Source organism: Manis javanica, chromosome 6 (assembly GCF_040802235.1).
Source record: "Manis javanica isolate MJ-LG chromosome 6, MJ_LKY, whole genome shotgun sequence".
Classification (NCBI taxonomy): domain Eukaryota; kingdom Metazoa; phylum Chordata; class Mammalia; order Pholidota; family Manidae; genus Manis; species Manis javanica.
This window is the reverse complement of record NC_133161.1, coordinates 92,539,414-92,556,809: the sequence shown is the minus strand read 5'-3', so window position 1 is coordinate 92,556,809 and position 17,396 is coordinate 92,539,414. Positions and strand designations below refer to the sequence as shown.

Sequence of the window (17,396 nt, the reverse complement as noted above, 5' to 3'; positions counted from 1 at the left end):
AATGACTCCTGAACATTCATTCTAGAGCCTTAAGAGGAAAGGAGACTACACCATACACACACATACAAACATATATAAATACATACATACATATATATGCATATTATACACACATGAATACAAATGATATACATGTATGTATAATATAACACTATATTACTATATAGAGGCATATAATATGTATTATGTTATAATAAGTATGTATGAAAAAAAAAGTATCGGTTTAAGAATGTGGGTCACAGATATAGACCCTCTGATGCAGTTACTCTCAGATGAGCCCCTTCCGAAGGAACGCAGAGCAAGTGTGGATTAAGCTTCTTCAAATGTTTTTGCTAAATAATTGCTTTGTCTCTAATTATGTTTGCTCAGTGTATTTTCTGATGTAGTGTATAAAAAAGCAGTGGACCCTAGAAACATAGGATCCTAGAAACATGTCTTCAGAGGAACAAGAGTCCTAAGAAAAAAGTGACAAATTCAATGATGGATTACATTGCATTCAATTTTAGAATATTTGAAGGCATTAAAATTGCATTTTTGAAGATTTATTGACAAAAGTGAAAATTTTTACATTCAAATATCAAAAAAGTATTTAAAATACCAATGAGTATATATTACATCTCAAATATGTAAGTATCTATATTGATTGAAGAAATAAAATGAAAGGCAATATTCGAGTTTTAAGATAGGTTGTTTCCTGATATGGTGCATAGGTTATTTTTGTTTTAATACTTGTAGTGATTTTATATATTTTTTCAAAAAGGGGAAACAAGTACTTTCACAATAAAATATTATTTATCAAGGTGATTTCCTGTTGTTTTTCAATAATAATAAAAGTGCAACTTGAAAACATCATAAAGGATATGTTTTTGCCAGGCATATAATACACTTTATGGTCATTATCATTTTTAATGTAATAATGTAACTTTCTTAAATGTCTGAAAGATATTCATTTTGGCAATTACAGATGTAGAATCTGAGACACAAGGACATTAAATAACCCAGCAGACATGAGCAGGGGTAAGTAGTGTAGGGGGGTGCCGATTTCCATAGCTCATTAACAGTGATATTGCTATATATGTCTTCAGGAACTAATGTACTTTCAAAATATAACACTTGCTATTTCTTGTCTTTGGGTAATAGCTATTCAAAGTGAGGTAATATCTTATAGTGGCAGACTTGCATTTCCTTGAATTTCAGGTAAACAACAAATCATTTTTCATTCAAGTATGTCATACAGCCCTTTCTAATTATTTTCCATACTAAATGTGGCAAACCTATGTGAGGTGGTCTTTTAACATGAGGATGAACAGAAATCCTCTATCAAGTTGATTTGCTGTATACACATGCGGGTCTGTGCGCACACACACACACCTGCATTTATTTCTGAGCAGAGTCAAATGCAGACCAAAGGATCCTAACTTCTTTCAATAAAACAAGCTCAGTGCATATCAGATGTGCTTTTAGTTACCTCAAAGTTGATGTATAGAGGTAAAAGGAAGGTGGTTCAGGGCAAGAAGAGTTTCATGGCCACGACAAGACGATGGCAGCTACATTGACAGCAGAACCCTGAATGCAAAGACATAAGTCCGATTAGGGCTGCTCACTCCCAGGGAACAGACAAGCTGTACCCAGGTTCTGCCTCCAGGGCCATCTACTCCCCAGGCCATCCTGCCTGCATTCTGAGCCCTCTGTGCTCCTGGTTGCCCCTCTGCGGAGGTCTGCTCTCAGCCTGGCAATGTGGGGCCCTCAAGAGATGGGCAGGAGCAGATGGGGCTCTTCCCCAGGCCTCCCCCAGCACCACCCCCTCTGGGCCATCAGCTTGGTAGCTCTTAAAACAGATCTGCAGTGGCTCTCCAGCCTGTGACATCTGTCCTGAAGCCCAGCCCTAGCTCACTGCCTTCTGTCCTCGGGATCACACTCTTTCTGAGTAGGGTTTGGGTTCCGAGAGGCTATTCTGCTCCTTCCTTCCATCTGGTCCCTTCCTTCCAGGGCCCAAGGGTGGAAGGCATGCTGTGGGCTCCAGCCCTGCTCCTGGTGTTCCTGGCTCCTGGTAAGGATGTTGCATGGATGCTCGTGGGAATGTTGTGTTCTTGCAATGAGAGGCCATACCAAGAAATTACTATTACTTTTTCATCCTTGTTTCTGTTGTTCCTGTTGCAGCCACACAGATGTCTTCCAACCTACAAGGGAGAAAGATGTCAGTCACCACACAGACAGGGCTGTCTACTGTAATCACTTGTGATATTATTACACAAAACAGATATATTCACTGGTACCGATTCCAGGAGGGAATGGCCCCACGCCGCATTCTCTACTATGATTCATCCAATGCAAATGTGGTAGTGGATTCAGGGATCATTCCAGGGAAGTACTACGCTTATGAAGATGAAGACAAGAGCTATAAGTTTGTCATTGGAAATCTGCAAGAAAGTGACTCAGGAGTATATTACTGTGCTGTCTGGGAGAGCCACAGAGATGCAGGCTGCCCCCACACTGCACTAAAATCCTGCCTGTGGCTGCCAAGAGCAGCCGTGTGCACAGCACAGACCCGCAGCTGCCTCACTTCCTGCCCTGACTGCCCTGTGCTCTGAACAGAGAGGATTCCTGAGCTCAGTGCCAGTCCCCACCCTCAGAGCCCATAGCCCCCACCCCACAGCCTGAGCGCTTTCCTAAAGCCGCAGTTCCCATTGCCAGGCCTCAGGCACGCAGTCCGGCAGCCAGCATGTTCTACAGCTCTCCTTGGAGCCTGCAGGTCCATTCAGCCCGCTTCCTAGGACAGTCAAGGTCACCTGGAGTTGATGCATCCAGGATGACATTAGGAGAGCAGTGTGGGAAGGTGCTGCCCTGTGTACTTTCTCCAATCATCACCCAGAACAGATAGCTGGGAAAGGAGCTTCCCCACTGCTCAGGGGTGTGAGAAACGATGGACTGCAACCTTGGACTTCATGAAGACTTCAAGCTGGTATCTGATTTATCTTTTTTAAACTGATATTCCCTCACTTTAACCAATCATGGCATACTTGATATAGTGAAAATATAGAAAAAAAGTGACTGTTGTAGATGTGCCAACCACTGTATTCTACTGACAACTTCTGAATTCCACTCCACTGCCAGATCTATTCTGTATTAAACAAGTGAAGTCAAAGCTCCTTTCCACCTCTACCCCCAACAGTGACAGAGCCAAGTCCAAAACTGGAATGAGTCTTCTCAATAATTGAATAATAAAGGACACTTTGGGTCAAAAGACAATGAATAGTATATATTTAAATGGAAAAGTTACATAGGAAAGTGTTATGGCTATCATATTGGGCCAGGTTTAGGATGGGAACTTAATACTGAAGTACAGAAATGCCAGGCTTATATGCAAATGGTCTCTTATGCCAGGTTCACATGCAATGGTCCTCCGACTTTTTTGAGAACTCTTGACACCTGAAGTCTAGCTCCGAGCCCACATTCCTAGAACAGTGTTTCTCAAGCTGTGGTGCACAAGCCACCTGCAAATGAAGCACCTGGGAGACTTTGAATAAAAGGGTAGGTTCTGGGTACACTCAACAGAGCGAATCAGAAATTTGGAACGAAGGCTGTAAATGTGCATTTTCCCATAACCTCTGTGGCTGATTCTTACTCTGTAGCTGATTTTTAAGACCTGCTGTCCTGGCAGTAACAGATAGAGCTCATGTGCTTCCTGGTAGGGGCCCATTCCCAGCCTGACACATGAATGCATTCTAGAATGGTTCCTGGGCTTCCTCCCAACCCGCAGCCCCCCTCCCTTACGGAACCCCTGGCTGCAGCTGCTCTCCCAGGTCAGCACAGTTCTCCACGATAATCCCACAACCACCGACATAAACTACATTTCTTTCTCGTTTTGGTGACCTCCAGCAAGAATGACTTGTATACTAAATGAACCAGCTTTAACTCGTTCTACTGAACCAGGGACCAGGTACTTTAGCTATTTTGCAGCTTTAAGAAAGCCTGTTTACTAGCTTGAAGCATAAACATATTCTCATTTATATTTGTCCAATAGGGTTAAGGCTCCACTCTCCACATTTACATCTTTGATCTGCTTTGAATTGAAATTTTTTGTATAGGGTAGAAATCATAATGTGGACCAAAATTCTCCTCTAAATTACTGACTAATCCATCATGTATCCATTTTCCATGGCCACATTTGTGATAACTAGCTTTCCATAGGCTCACCCAGCCCTTTCTGCTTCCTCTCCTTTTTCGCTGAAGGCATCTGTTCACGCCTGCAGCTCTCCCGAAGGACACAGCTAGGGGTGGAATCACTAAACACGCACCACCACAATTTTGCAGATGGTGCTGAATCCCTATATTGTGTATCCCTGTGCCAGGAGCACAGCATTTTCATTACTCTAGCTTTATAATGATTTTTGCTTTTTGATAAGCAAGCTTTTTGCCTTTTTTTTTTTTTCAAAATTGTGTTGGCTTTATTTTATTTATGAGTAAACCCTCAATATACCCAACATATGTAGTTATTTATTTATAAAGTAATAAGTTCCATGAGCTCTGGTAAAATGCACTCTGTACACTGTGAAACATGCAAAAATGAACAATTCGAAAAAGCGAGAGGGCGGAGCCAAGATGGCGGCGTGAGTAGAGCGGTGGAAATCTCCTCCCCAAAACACATAGAGCTATGAAAATATAACAAAGAAAAATCTTCCTAAAATAGAGACCACAGGACACAGGACAACATCCAGACCACATCCACACCTGCAAGAACCCAGTGCCTTGTGAAGGGGGTAAGATACAAGCCCCGGCCCAGCGGGACACGAGCGCCCCTCCCCCCGGCTCCCGGCTGGTGGAAAGAAACCGGAGCGGTTTTTTTTTTTTTTTTTGGCGAGTGCTTTTTGGAAGCCTTAAAGGGACAGGGACCCCGTTGCTAGGGAGGCAGGGTGGCAGGACTGGTGAGCGGGTGCCTGGGACCGACACTTGAGGACAGAGGAAATCGCGCATTTTTCCCCTTTTTTTTTCTCTTTTTGGCGAGTGCTTTTTGGAAGCCTTAAAGGGACAGGGACCCCGGTGCTAGGGAGGCAGGGCAGTGGGACTGGTGAGAGGGTGCCTGGGACTGGCGCCTGAGGACAAAGAATAACCCGCGTTTTTCCCTGCGGAACCAATTACGAGCAAAGAAATTGAAACGGTAATCAAAAAACTACCCAAGAACAAAACCCCGGGGCCGGATGGATTTACCTCAGAATTTTATCAGACACACAGAGAAGACATAATACCCATTCTCCTTAAAGTGTTCCAAAAAATAGAAGAAGAGGGAATACTCCCAAACTCATTCTATGAAGCCAACATCACCCTAATACCAAAACCAGGCAAAGACCCCACCAAAAAAGAAAATTACAGATCAATATCCCTGATGAATATAGATGCAAAAATACTCAATAAAATATTAGCAAACAGAATTCAACAGTATATCAAAAGGATCATACACCATGACCAAGTGGGATTCATCCCAGGGATGCAAGGGTGGTACAACATTCGAAAATCCATCAACATCATCCACCACATCAACAAAAAGAAACACAAAAACCACATGATCATCTCCATAGATGCTGAAAAAGCATTTAACAAAATACGACATCCATTCATGATAAAAACTCTCAGCAAAATGGGAATAGAGGGCAAGTACCTCAACATAATAAAGGCCATATATGATAAACCCACAGCCAGCATTATACTGAACAGCGAGAAGCTGAAAGCATTTCCTCTGAGATCGGGAACCAGACAGGGATGCCCACTCTCCCCACTGTTATTTAACATAGTACTGGAGGTCCTAGCCACAGCAATCAGACAAAACAAAGAAATACAAGGAATCCAGATTGGTAAAGAAGAAGTTAAACTGTCACTATTTGCAGATGATATGATACTGTACATAAAAAACCCTAAAGACTCCACTCCAAAACTACTAGAACTGATATCGGAATACAGCAAAGTTGCAGGATACAAAATTAACACACAGAAATCTGTAGCTTTCCTATACACTAACAATGAATCAATAGAAAGAGAAATCAGGAAAACAATTCCATTCACCATTTCATCAAAAAGAATAAAATACCTAGGAATAAACCTAATCAAAGAAGTGAAAGACTTATACTCTGAAAACTACAAGTCACTCTTAAGAGAAATTAAAGGGGACACTAATAAATGGAAACTCATCCCATGCTCATGGCTAGGAAGAATTAATATCATCAAAATGGCCATCCTGCCCAAAGCAATATACAGATTTGATGCAATCCCTCTCAAATTACCAGCAACATTCTTCAATGAATTGGAACAAATAATTCAAAAATTCATATGGAAACACCAAAGACCCCGAATAGCCAAAGCAATCCTGAGAAAGAAGAATAAAGTAGGGGGGATCTCACTCCCCAACTTCAAGCTCTACTACAAAGCCATAGTAATCAAGACAATTTGGTACTGGCACAAGAACAGAGCCACAGACCAGTGGAACAGATTAGAGACTCCAGAAATTAACCCAAACATATATGGTCAATTAATATTTGATAAAGGAGCCATGGACATACAATGGCAAAATGACAGTCTCTTCAACAGAGGTGCTGGCAAAACTGGACAGCTACATGTAAGAGAATGAAACTGGACCATTGTCTAACCCCATATACAAAGGTAAACTCAAAATGGATCAAAGACCTAAATGTAAGTCATGAAACCATTAAACTCTTGGAAATAAACATAGGCAAAAACCTCTTAGACATAAACATGAGTGACCTCTTCTTGAACATATCTCCCCGGGCAAGGAAAACGACAGCAAAAATGAGCAAGTGGGACTACATTAAGCTGAAAAGCTTCTGTACAGCGAAAGACACCATCAATAGAACAAAAAGGACCCCTACAGTATGGGAGAATATATTTGAAAATGACAGATCCGATAAAGGCTTGACGTCCAGAATATATAAAGAGCTCACACGCCTCAACAAACAAAAAACAAATAACCCAATTAAAAAATGGGCAGAGGAACTGAACAGACAGTTCTCTAAAAAAGAAATACAGATGGCCAAGAGACACATGAAAAGATGCTCCACATCGCTAATTATCAGAGAAATGCAAATTAACACTACAATGAGGTATCACCTCACACCAGTAAGGATAGCTGCCATCCAAAAGACAAACAACAACAAATGTTGGCGAGGCTGTGGAGAAAGGGGAACCCTCCTACACTGCTGGTGGGAATGCAAATTAGTTCAACCATTGTGGAAAGCAGTATGGAGGTTCATCAAAATGCTCAAAACAGAGTTACCATTTGACCCAGGAATTCCACTCCTAGGTATTTACCCTAAGAACGCAGCAATCAAGTTTGAGAAAGACAGATGCACCCCTATGTTTATCGCAGCACTATTTACAATAGCCAAGAATTGGGAGCAACCTAAATGTCCATCGGTAGATGAATGGATAAAGAAGATGTGGTACAGATACACAATGGAATACTACTCAGCCATAAGAAGTGGAAAAATCCAACCATTTGCAGCAACATGGATGGAGCTGGAGAGTATTATGCTCAGTGAAATAAGCTAAGTGGAGAAAGAGAAATACCAAATGATTTCACTCATCTGAGGAGTATAAGAACAAAGGAAAAACTGAAGGAACAAAACAGCAGCGGAATTACAGAACCCAAAAATGGACTAACAGGTACCAAAGGGAAAGGAACTGGGGAGGATGGGTGGGCAGGGAGGGATAAGGGGGGGGAAGAATAAGGGGGGTATTAAGATTAGCATGCATGTGGGGGAGGGAGAAAGGGAAGGGTGGGCTGCACAACACAGAGAGGACAAGTAGTGACTCTACAACATTTTGCTAAGCTGATGGACAGTAACCATAATGTGGTTGTTAGGGGGGACCTGATATAGGGGAGAGCATAGTAAACATAGTATTCTTCATGTAAGTATAGATTAAAAATTAAAAAAAAAAAAGAAAGAAAGAAAGAAAGAAAGAAAAGGGGGATTACTCCTTGATAGGATTAAACTATTGGTAAATCAAAGATCAATGCATGCTTTAAATATCCTTAATGTTGATCACTTAAAGGGTGTCAGATGATCAGCTATGGAGGTACTCTTTTCTGATAATATTCCTTTCTCTTAATTAAAAAAAAAAAAAAGCAGTTACTGTGTGCTGACCTCCAATGAGTTCTGCACAGTGGTATAGAGGGCATGTCAAAGTGTGGGCAAAGGGTCTGTTTGTTTCTATGCAGAAGATCAAGTCCTAGCTTGGATACCCAGAAAATGAACTGAGATACGATATGAGGAGGAGCTTCCGGCATCAGCACTCTCTGGAGGATTTGTGCTGGGGGATGATCATCAAAAAGCCTCCACAGGGATCCGGACAATGCTGCAGTTGTGGCTGCATCCAGCCCACCGTCTCCTGGACTTGCCATAGGAATGAGGAGGGAGATGTCTAGGCTGGCATGTGCATACAGTGAGACAACGAATTTGACCGAATCTGTACTATTGGAACTCAACTAGGAGTTGGGAGGGGTGCAAGGTGTAGCACTCCAAAATCTTATGACTATAGACTATCTACGGTTAAAAGAACATATGGGATGTGAACAGATCCCAGAAATGGGCTACTTTAATTTGTCTGATTTCTCTCAGACTGTTCAAGTACAGTTGGACAATATCCATCATATCATAGACAAATTTTCACAAATGCCTAGGGTGCCTAAATGGTTTTCTTGGCTTCACTGGAGATGGATGGTAATTATAGATTTGCTTTGTTTATGTCACCGTATTCCTATTATGTTAATATGTGTGTGCAAATTAGTTAGTAGTTTAAAACCTATACATACTTAAGGTACTCTACAAGAAGATATGTCAAAGAAATAATCAATCCTCCTATGTTTCCTTCCATATGCTACATCTGTAGCTTTTCTTCTTTCTTCCTAATTACAACCCTTAAATAGAATTTGTGCCTCATATCAAATTTACCGAGTATCATAATTCCTGCAGGTGGTAAAGATACCTCGAGACAAGTGCTGGGCATAGAAGCCACAGGGCATAAATCTGCAAAGAAGTAAAAAGCTAACCTTTTCAAACAATATGGCTTCTCTCTCACTTACCAACTTTACATTTCCCTGTATGGCCCCGGAAGATGACTGGTTAGCCAGAGACGGGTAAGATTCCTCAAGGGAGGAACAACCTAAGACAGGCACAGTCGCAGGGGGGCCATCAGGTGAAAATTTGGGGATCAACAGAGGTGAGGCTCAGAACCTCACCCCCCCTGCTTTGAGAGAAATCTTCTGCATCCGTGGATGTTTTGCTGCCCTTGTCTAGCCTGGATTAATACTTAGTCCATAGGCACACACCTGATCATCTGATCATCTACATTTGCCCTCTTACAGCACTAAACTATGTTTTCTACCTTTATCTTGCATCTACCTACCACTTCAGCATTTTATTAAAAATAAAAATAATAATAATAATAAAGGGAGAAATGTGGGATCAACATATAAATCAAGTACAAAAATCAAACGAATATTCATATTTGACCTGATTGTTTATAGGTCATAAGGCGTGATCAAAATGAAAGTTTCTGTGATGACTGCCCTTGTACTGTTCACCATGTAAGAATTTATTCACTATGTAAGAATTCGTTCACCATGTAAGAACTTGTTCGTTATCTTCAGAAGATTGGAGACTGACGAGAATTAGACTTGAGATGGATTAATGATTGTACATTGAGCATTGACCCCCCTATACTGAATTTTATTGTTGTTAACAACCATTTGATCAATAAATATGAGAGATGCCCTCTCAAAAAAAAAAATAATAATTAAAGAGAGAAATGTGGTATCCACATATAAATCAAGTATAAAAATCAAACGAATATTCATATTTGAACTGTTTATAGTTCATAATGCATGATCAAAACCGAAAGTTTCTGTGATGACTTGTACTGTTCACCATATAACTTATTCACTATGTAAGAATTTGTTCTCCATGTAAGAACTTGTTCGTTATGCTTCAGAAGATTGGAGACTGACGAAAATTAGGCTTGGGGTGGATTAATGATTATACATTGAGCATTGAATCCCCTATACAGAATTTTATTGTTGTTAACAACCATTTGATCAATAAATAGGAGAGATGCCCTCACCAAAAAAAAAAAAAAGTACACACTTCCAATTGTAAAATAAATAAGTAACCGGGATGTAATGTATAGCATAAGGAATATAGTCAAAATATTGTAACAACTTGGTATGGTAATAGCTGGTGCCTAGAATTATCATGTATATAAATGTTGAATCACTGTGTTGTACACCTGAAACTAATGTAATACTGTGTGTCAACTACCCTTCAATAAAAAATAATTATCTAAAAAAAAAAAATTAAAAAAAATAAACAATTAAAAAATACATAATGAAAACAAATACAAATGGATCTAACATTTTCTTCCCGCACCCAAGTGTGTTGTCTTTTGCACCTCGCTTTGGAAACCAGAGTGACACCAATACCAATGCAAATGATACATTTCATCCTAAATTCTTCCTGTTTCCTAACTTACCACACATCCCTACGACAAGTCATACTCAATGTCTTCTTTTTCTTTTTCAAACCAAATTCTCATAGTCCCTTTGTATTACATCTCTGTTTCATTCTCTGAGTTATTTCTGGGCTTGTGTGTAGACACTGATAGTGTCTTTTCATATTCTTTAAAAGGAAGTACCCCGAAACCTTGGCTTACTCAGCCTTTTTTAAAGGAGTCCTGTGCGATGAATGTCCAGGGACCCTAACTTTCATCATCTATTGACTGAGAATATTGCTGTGTGCCTCACAGAGTTTTGTTATTTTCAAGGGTTTATAAAAATGAGCTAAGTGTTTGGGAAAGGGCCTGGCCCCATGCCTGACGTGTAGCAGGTGCTCTGGATATAGCTGTTGAATTTTAAATGACAGGTTCACTCTGCGAAAAGTTGCAGAAACAAGGAAGGTGGGAGTGAATATTCTAATCCTGCCTCAGTTGCTCATATATTGAATGAGTCACCTGTATTTGGGAGGCTGTTTTCCCATCTTTAATAATGAGAAAGAATGAAACTTCTGGAAGGAAAGGTTCTGTCTCATCTTTAAGTGTCTATACTTCAGTGATTCCCTAGCAAAGTGTGGATGTCCAGTATGCTACCTATGAGCTGGTTTTAAGCATGATTACTAATCTAATAAAAGACAAAAGAATTTTTTAAGAAAAATCCATATTCCACATACAGTGTTACAAAGATATAAATTGGGATAAAAGAAAAATTTATCCAGAGATCTCTAAACAAAATATATCAATGACTGCCACTTGTCCATTTCACTAATAATTGTCATCACATGTACATCTAATTTTTTCATTCCACTTGACTAAAACGAGGAAGTCAGATTAGTTTTCAGACTCTGTGACAGTCAGCAGAGTGCTGGCCCAGTTCAGAATAAGAACATCAGAGTCTCAAAGGATAAATTAAAAGTCCAAAGTCCAAACATCAACACCTGGACCGTGACCCTCCCATCAGCCTGAGTCAGGCTCTGCTCTCATCTATCCACTCCTCCCCATCCGCTGAGGGCTGCCTCCACCTGAGTGGTTTTATTCACCGCAGCAGCAGGATGGCGTGGGATGAGAGGAGAGGAAGCACCGCTCCCTCCAGCCAGCACCTTATTTCTTTTCCCTGGACACCAATGAGGTCTTGCTCAGAACCCTCCTCAGTTCACACGAGGGCTCAGAGGGAACACCTGGCTACTCTGTGTGTCCTGCTCAAAAGTTTTCCCCATTACTTTTTCTAACGTGTCTCTCTTCTAGAAAAGAGCACAGGCTGTACTCAGTTGGAAGAGAAGTAGAGGAAAGGAAAACAAAGGTCATCTGTTGAAATAACTTTCTAGGCACAAGCTGGAGTTGCCCTTACCCAGGGCGCCATGTCAGCAAACTGAGACTCAGACGGCTTTCCTGTCCATGTAAACAGTGCGCTTGACCAAAAATGCAATACATCCAGCCAGCCAGTCCCCAAACACTAAGAACCTGTAAGGATTTCTGTGTTCTGAATAAGATCAGATATGCAACCCCAGCCAGTCATCTGAAGCCACATATTTTTTCCTTATTCCCAGATGGAGTTGTCAACCTTATAAGGAAATCCCTGGCCTCCTCGTTTCAGCTGGGGCTTCTAAGGCCCTATAAAAAAACACGCCCTATAAAACTTGCGCTTGTCCAAAATCACTTCGGAAGAGCTCTCCACTGCTTGTGAAGGGCTGTGCTTTCCCATCCACGGATTGCCTTCCCTGGAATGGAGGACATCAAACTCCTTACTAATTTTATTTCTGTCATTGGGCACACCCAAAACAGTATCTGGCTGGAGTCTGGGGCAGATTTCACTGACATCTAAGACTGGTCATTGCCAACACTTCTTGAGCCTTTCGTTTGAGCTGAAATTGAATAAAAATGGTAGTAATAATGGATGGAAATATAGTTTTGAATGTTGACATGAAATTTAATTAATTTTCATAAAATAGTTGTGGATTTTCTTCCCCAAAGTGATATTTTCTTAGTGGTGAAACTCCAGAAAAATAGGAGGTAAACAGCTCACCCAATAGCCCACCAGTCAAATTGCTCACCACCTAGATGAGACTCTTCCCACCTGTCATGTTGCTATGCAGAACTCACCACAATTGTCACTTCCTTCTCACTTCACATTTACCACAGCTGGGCCAGACATCTGCAGAGGGTATGAATGATAGCCCCGGAATGTTCTCTTGGCTAACACCTCACCAACTCAGTGCAACCCAAAGTCTGCCTCTTGAGACACTTGAGCCTGGAACTATGGGTATAGCTGAGCATGTCTGCATTTCCAATTTACAGCAGACAGCAGTTCAGGCACTGGGGTTGGTATGCCTGCTGAAGGGCCCCAAATCCCTGCCCAGGCCAACTCCCCATTCCTGGCAATCCCCACCACCTTCTACTCTAGGCCAGCAAGGTGTAATTAGCATAACTACTTAGCATAACCACACCCAGGAGATCCAGGGATGATTAGCATAACTGAAAAGGAAACTCATTTCAGTTGGAGGGCAATGCTGTATTTTTCCAAGCTTCACTTGAGATGCCTTCCTCAGCTGATCCTTTATAATGCCCAGTCGCTACCATTTCTGAGGACGTGCTGCAGGAACTGGAGACCTGGTCCTGCCCCCTGACCCTCACAGCCTCCTTCTTCCCCATCTCCCGTTCAGTTTAGGCTTCTTCGTTTAGACACACACACACACCTGACTCTCCAAAACTGTAATATTCCTTATAATTTCTACCCTATGTGGGTCCCAGAAATTATCTACTACAACCTATGGAGTTTCAAGGTGAAATAGTAATTCTCACCACCAGGGACTGAGCTACAGGCTTACTCTCCTGTTCACTCTCCAGGCAGCCCCATGAGGTCCCTTTTTACCTGTTAGGAAAGGGACTTGAACTAACTCGTCCAAGACTACAAAGACATGACGGTATTTGGGGGCATTTAAAAATCTTCCTACGGGACCTCTGGGCGACATCCTCCCGTGCCAACTCAGGTGCGGGTGCCTTTTTGGCAGGGATGGCTGTTCCCTCCTTGTCCCTGTCTCCCAGCAGGCAGCACACTCAGGACTCCCTAACAAGTGTCTGACGGCAGCATGAGATTGACGCTGGCCGGACCCGGCTCCGTATCTCCTCCCGCTAATTCTCAGGCATGCAGCCTCGCAAAAGTCATTTACTATACCTGCCCTGCTTCCCGCATTTCTAAACTGCAGATAATAAAATTGATCCATAGTGTTATTTTCAACATTGAATAAAATAACGAACATAAACTAATTAGCGCTGTGCTGCGCATAGCCGGTGTCCAATCAAGGATCGCTATTGTTATTTCCAACACTGCACGTTTCTCAGTCACCACTGATCATCCGGCCCTTCACCTTGCGGTCGCATTTCTGTCTCCTCTCTCTCGAGTCCCTCCCTCCGCATTCCCCCATTGCTCTCTCCAGTGACCTTGCGCCCCCCGGGTAGCAGCGGCCCAGACCCTGACCTGCCTCCACCACCCAGCCAGGCGCGGCGCCCCCCAGCAGTGGAGCCGTGAGGTCACTCTGGGCTCCTCTCCACCCGAGCGGGACGCAGAGCCATGCCGGGTCGCCTAACCCTCCTGTGGGTCCTCCTGAGCCCGGGTAAGTCAGGCCCCCTTCCCCGGGCGGGGTCGCGAGAAGAAGGCTGCCTGGCCCTGGGCCGCCCCTGCCTCTCCGCTGCCCGCGCGCAGGCGGCCAGGAAGCGGTCGGGCTGCAGCAGCCGGCCTCGGTGGTGGCGCGAGGGCCACTCGGCCACCCTGCGGGTGCCGCCTCCAACAGGGCCAGGCTCCGAGAGGCTCCTCCGACTGGCCACGTTCAAGGCGGACGTGCCCTGGGATTCGGTCACGGAGGCAGGTAAGGCCACCGCCGCAGAGGCTTAGGAAGGCGCCGGCTGCGGCTGCCGGTGCTGGGACTGGAGCAGCGCGGGGAGGGCAGATACTGCGGCGCCGCCTGGTTCCAGCACAGCAGCGCGCGCCGCCCCGGTCCCTGTGCAAAAATGACTCCGCCCTAAGACTAGCAACTTCCACAGCATGCGGGGCCCTGGAGGTGCGCGGGTCTCATCCCTCAGCATCCCGGACTGCCCGCCCACTGCAGTTAACCGCGTGAGCCTAAGGAGCCGCTAGCCCACAGGCGGTCTATTCCGGAGGAACCTTCCAAAAGTTCACCGTGTTCAGCGTTTCTGAAGCATCCGGAGGAGAATCTGTGCCGCTCTATCCAGTAGCCACTAGCCACGCCTGGCTATTGAGCACTTGAAATGTAGTTAGTCCAGCAGTCCGGGCTGAGATGGGCTACGTGTGTAAAATACAAACCATATTTTGAAAAGTTACTATTTTACAGTGATAGATCTAACAATTTTTATGTTGATTGGATGTTGAAATATTTTGGACATGTTGGGCTCAACAGAAATAGTCCAAAATGAACTTTACATACTTCATTTTACTTTTTTAAAATGCAGTAACTAGAAAATTATTAATGTGTGGCTCCAATTGATGACTCACATTTGTTTTTATTGGACAGCAGTGCTCTAGACCGGCAATCTAAGAATCTGACCCTCTGCCCTGAAGAATGAACAAATAAAATATTTTGCAAATAACTTCCAGGGTGAGGGACTCTGGAGATTTACCACCAAAGGTTGTGTTAGGCAGGAAAGTAGATACGAAAAAGAAGGCCAGTAAAGCCTACTAGAAGGGACTCAAAGATTGTTAACCAGTTAAAAATAGAAAGCTCAGAAGGCCTCCAGCAACTTGACCTGGAATCTTGAATACTCCCCACAAACAGAAAGTATCTGTGTCTTCATTGTGTCAATTAGCACATGCCATTGTAAGATTTACTTTAGCCTGCTAAAGGCCCATCTTATTCAGCAAGAATTCCATCATAAAGCTAAATTTGCATTTAAATCAGACAATAACACAGCCCACCTTGGAGGCAGGGCAGAGTCTTGACTGAAAAGCTTCCAGACAGAAATTGATATCCTGGAAAGGAATCAAAACAGTAAATTTCTTGTGCTAAGTTAAAAGAAGAAACTTAATGTCTTATCAGAAATGAACATTCTAGGACCACTTAAATCCACACTCCCCTTTGAGTTTTGCTCCTATAAAACCCCAGACCCTAAATCCTTAGGGCACCTCTCTCTGAGCTCATCCACACTTTCTTATTGCATGACCTTTTTGCCTTAGAACTTTTTCCCCATCTTTCAGAACACCTGTCTCCCTGAGGTAGCCCACACTCCTCTTTCTCCGGGTGTGCACCTTTTTGCTTTAAGTAAATTTCTCACTATTCAATTTACAATGTTTGTTTCAGTGATCAGTGTCTTTGTTACTTTTCTTTGTCATTCTAATCCTCTGGATTTAAACTCAAACCTTCACTCGCTCTGTCCTATTTCAGGTAAGTAAGGAGGGGCTGCTGAGAGCTCAGATACAGGCTTGCAAATTACTGTGGCTTGGGTGCCCCCCCACCCCTGACAGAACGCAGCTAATAGTCATGCTTCTTAGTAGCCTTCCTGAAAGTCTCCTTTCTTTGTCTCTAGAAAGTTTGCAGAACATAATCTCACTCCAGACAGTGCTCTGTGTGACGAAATCCTGGAGTAGTAGGGACTCAGTTCCCACGTTCCCACGCCGGTCAGATCCAGGCAGACATTGGCTTAAGGAGTTAGCAGGGCATGTGCCCTGTGCTGAGTAGCAGTTAATGAACTTCCTTTATTATTCTGATCTGTCGTTCTCTGACACTCTTGCTTTTAATAAATTCCTTCCTCACCTTGGACTCTGACTTCCCTGCCATCTCCAAACCAACTTCCCCCTGACCAATATCTCCTCCCTGAGGTCGCCAGCACTTTCTCTCTTTAAGTAACTTTAAATATAACTTTTACTGTGCTTCACAACTGTGTCTCTGCCCTTTATTAATTCTTTGTTGCGGCGGGGACAAGAACCAGTGAAAATAGACAACACTTCCCTAACAGTTGAAAGCTGAGACTGGAACTCAACTCCTGATTCCCATTTCTAAATGGTTGCCCACTGACTGTTAATCATTTTCCAATGGCCAGTCCATGATTAAAATCACAGAAAACAATATTGCCAACTTCACAGAGCCCTGCCCAGCACTCAAACTCCTGTTGGTGGGTAATAATCCTCATGACAGGAAGAGGCAGTCAGTTTGGATGGGACCTGGCCATCAGCCTTCCACATTCCCTGAGTGCCACCCCATATGGGACTCTGGGCGGGTCCCCAGCTTCTCTGGCCCCTTTTCTCTCATTGTGAAATGAGGGGGTTTAACTGCTAAAATTGTGTAATTTGGGTATTAAAGTAAAATCATGCAAGTAAGATACCCTATGTTCACTACCTTCTTTAGAAGCCAATTAACTTCTTGAAAAGAAAAAGAAAAAGAAAAACCCATGTTACTGATTCCCCAGCCCCAAACAGGAAACCCCTCTGTGGCTTTGGGTGGGAAAGGAAAAAAAGCTCTTTGAGGTCTAAGCTGAATTTAAACACCTTTTCAATTGAAAATCCAGTTTACGTACAGATGAAGAGCATCAGTAACAAAGATTAACAAGAGGAAAGTGGAAATGATCTGAAGGAAGTGATTTCTCAGGTTCCTTAACTCATCTATCTCCAGGAGCTTCTGCTTCTGCAGTTAGAGATTTACAATTGAGACAGGCCTGTGGGCGAAAGAGCCCAACCACCCCACCGTCTACTGCACGCCTTGGTCAAGGCTAAGTACGTGTGAGAAGGGTAGAGGTACAGAAGGCTTACTTTTGCTCTGGTTTGGGGCTGTTCCTTCATTTCATCTTCCCCATTGTCCTGAAAAAATCCATCCTTTCCTCTTCTTACTTCTACCTCA

At 43.0% G+C, this 17,396-nt stretch overlaps 1 long non-coding RNA gene and 1 gene segment (V, D, J or C); one reads left to right on the top strand and one right to left on the bottom strand.

Moving 5' to 3' along the window:
• The window catches only part of LOC140849947 (uncharacterized), a 32,895-nt gene that overhangs the window by 2,737 nt on the left and 12,762 nt on the right, over positions 1–17,396 (bottom strand). The window contains exons 2-3 of one of the 2 annotated variants that reach the window (XR_012132403.1): positions 2,110–2,180; positions 1,469–1,566 (exon numbers count right to left, since the gene is read on the bottom strand). This is a non-coding gene — a long non-coding RNA (uncharacterized lncRNA). The remainder of the gene's footprint in view (positions 1–1,468; positions 1,567–2,109; positions 2,181–17,396) is intronic. The other variant, XR_012132402.1, reaches the window with a different exon arrangement.
• Positions 9,894–17,396, top strand: part of LOC108407468 (T-cell receptor gamma chain C region C10.5-like) — a 65,823-nt gene continuing 58,320 nt past the window's right edge. Inside the window, exon 1 of the C gene segment in view lies at positions 9,894–14,165.